This window comes from Orycteropus afer, unplaced genomic scaffold, assembly GCF_000298275.1.
Source record: "Orycteropus afer afer isolate SDZICR_OR568_19922 unplaced genomic scaffold, OryAfe1.0 scaffold01264, whole genome shotgun sequence".
Taxonomy (NCBI): Eukaryota; Metazoa; Chordata; class Mammalia; order Tubulidentata; family Orycteropodidae; genus Orycteropus; species Orycteropus afer.
In genome coordinates, this window is record NW_006922851.1 from 64,150 (window position 1) to 67,413 (window position 3,264).

Here is a 3,264-nt window from a genome sequence, read left to right on the forward strand (position 1 = left end):
ACCATCGAGTTGGATCTGACTCATAGTGACCCCTCCTTGGGTTTCCAAGGCAGTATCACTATGGAAGTGGATTGCTCAACCTTCCTTCTGAGGAGTGGCTGGTGGATTTGAATCTATACTGAGCATGTAAGTGCATATTATTTTATTAGCATCATTTTCCTCTATTTTTCCTTTTTTATCACAGTTAAATTTTATTTTATTTTTTAAATATCACAGTTCTGTACTTTTTTATTTGGAATTATGAACAATAGATGATTTGCACTACTAATGTATAGGAGCTCTGGTGGTGCTGTGGTTAAGGCATTGGGCTACTAACCAAAAGGTTGGTGGTTCAAACCCACCAGCCACTCCTCAGGAGAAAGATGAGGCAGTCTGCTTCCATAAAGATTTATAGCCTTGGAAACCCTATGGGGGTTGCTATGAGTTGAATTGACTCAATGGCAGTGGGTATTTTTTACTTTTTATATACAGGATAACAAAGGGGCATTGCAAAGTGGTTTGTTATAAAAAGACTGTGGCTTAAAACTCTAGGGTATGCCTGAAACACCAACATTTTGGCTCACAGTCAAGGGCTTAATTGTGCCATTCAGGGACTCTTCTTATGGGGAGGACCCTCTTTTATAAAGAATCACTTTGCTAAGTTTGTAAATGAGGAGATAAGCAGCTCAAAACCAAACCAAACTCACTGCCGTTGAGTTGGATCCAACTCATAGTGACCCCTCCTTGGGTTTCCGAGGTGGTATCTCTACGGAAGTAGATTGCCTAACCTTCCTTCCGAGGAGTGGCTGGTAGGTTTGAACTGCCAGCCTTCTGGTTAACAGTCAAATGCTCTGCCACCAGAGCTCCAAGTGGGTTTGAATCCTCCCCAAGCCTGTGTGTGAGAAATGCCTCCACAGCATTTGCGTCAAATAAAATCAAACCTAACTCTAAGATTCTACCCAAGATGGCATCTATGTTGTTGTCTCTGTGAAGTGAAATCAATTTAAAAGTCTCAAGGCTTTATGGATTGAGTCACCAAGAATGCACTAAGGAGGGTAGAAACTGGGAAGTAAAAGGTCTAAGTTCTAGGAATAGGTAGGGTGTTCAGTGAAATGTTCATGACAGCCCAGGAGGCCACACATCACCACACTCATCCTCACTGCACACACAAGCCCAGCTTCCCTCAGGTCAACTCTAACTCCTGGAGACCCCTGAGGGTAAGAATGCACTGTGTCCCATACAGCTTTCAGTGGCTGATTTTCCTGGAGGTACTTACCTAGCAGGGCAGATACTCAGACCACACAGCAGTTCCCCAGGGCAAGGCTTATCCTTCACACTCCAGACACGCTGACCCCTGTGACTGCCCCAAGCATGGGAAACTCAACTGCAAAAATAAAAGCATAGAGCCCTGGTGGGACAGTAGGTAAGATTTTGTCTGTGGAGCAAAAGGTCAGCGGTTCAGAGTCACCAGCAGCTCCATGACAAAGATGTGGCAACTCTGCTTCTTTAAAGGTCACAGAACTGGGAACACCGTGGGCAGTTCCACTCTGTCCCACAGCAGCACTGTGAGTTGGGATTATCTTGACAGCAATGGGTTTTGGTTTAGATTGCCATGCCTGCCTTCTGCAGCAGCCCTGGGTGGATTCAAAAGACAACCTTTCCATTAGCAGCGGAACACTTAACCATGTATGTGACCCATAAAAACCCAGACCAAACCTGTTGCTATCAAGTCAATTCTGACTCATGGTGACCCCACGTGTGCAGAGTAGAACTGCTCTGTAGGGTTTTCAAGACTTTGACATTTCGGAAGCCTATCACCAGGCCACCATGAGGGCATGAATACTTCTCACTGTGCAGTGGGAACATTGAGGTATGACTATGTTAAGTGACTTTACCAAGGTCCCATACCATTGAGAGTTTGACCAGATCTGTGTACCCTCAGCCACCCCACAGCCTCTGAACAGCATAATCCACATTGGCTCACCCTTCCTGCCCAGGAACCAGCTCTTCTGACTGGTGATGCAGTCACTGGTGGAGTGATTCATCAGCCCTGTTAGTCATTCCCCTCTGGAACCCCAGCTAGCCATGAATGATGCCCAACCCAGCTCCTGACTTCAGAATCCCAGGGCCTCCTCCTCCATTTGGAGCCTATGATTATCCCCATAGCCTCCAACTGACAGATTCCTAATTGACTTGGAGAACACCTCATGGCACAGTAATTCACTGAGATATTAATTTCTGCTCTGTTCTCCATAATTTCCCCATTCCTCATTCCAAGATGGCAGCCAAGTGTTGGTGCTCTGTGGCCCCATGGGGGTGGTACTCACAATTTAGAACCAGAAGCAAAAGTTACCCCAGCTTCCTCTCCCCTGTCTGCTGTGAATACCCAGGCATTATATGTGGACCTAATGTGGACCTGAAGGGGGTCTCTTCTTTTGAAGGCGGTACTGGCAAATCATTGATTGGCTCCAGGGGATGTAGCTTTTGACTTACTTCTCATGGTTCATCCATTCATTCATTTATTCATCAAATGTTTATTGAATGCCTGTTCCCAGCCAGGCACATTGTACCTACTACCCTGGGACAGAGGACGGAAGCATTTTCTGTGGAGTCAGGATACCTCTTACCCACATTACTATGACTTAAATCCCATTACCACTGCTTGTGGTCCAGTGTGTCATTCCCCGGTGCCTGACTCAGGCAAGGTATTTACAATTGTCTCATATGGCATGAAATAGCTGGACAATGAATAGCTGGACCAAAGAGGAATTGATGCATTGAATTATGATGCTTGTGAAGAACACTGACCGTGCCCTGGACAGCCAGGAAAATGAATAAGTCTGTCTTGTAAGAAGCACAGCCAGAACCCTCCTTAGAAGTGAGGATGGCGAGAATTATCTCACATACTTCGGACCCATTATCAGGAAGAACCATCATGCTTGGCAAAGTGGAGGGTCAGAGAAAAAGGGGAAGACCCTCAGTGAGATGGACTGACACAGCGGCTGCAACCGTGGACTCCAGCCGAGCAACAGCCATGAGGATGGCCAGGCTGGGCAGGGTTTCGTTCTTTGGCCATAGAGTCACTGCGAGTCAGAACCCACTCAATGTCACCTACTAACAGCCACGTCTCCACTATGAAACAGTTTTCTGTATGGCCCACACAGACCTCATTGAAGGCTGTTGTTTTTTATTATGTTAGAATCACAAACCCACATGCACACAAACAGAATAAATGTTTTTGAATGGGAGAAAAATAGATTTACAAAATATTGAAAGCAGTTATCT

General features: G+C 45.8%; 1 pseudogene; it reads left to right on the forward strand.

Annotated features, from left to right (window-relative positions):
• The first annotated feature begins 1,247 nt into the window (after nucleotides 1–1,247).
• On the forward strand, nucleotides 1,248–1,379 carry LOC122152047 (annotated as a pseudogene).
• Nucleotides 1,380–3,264: the final 1,885 nt, after the last annotated feature.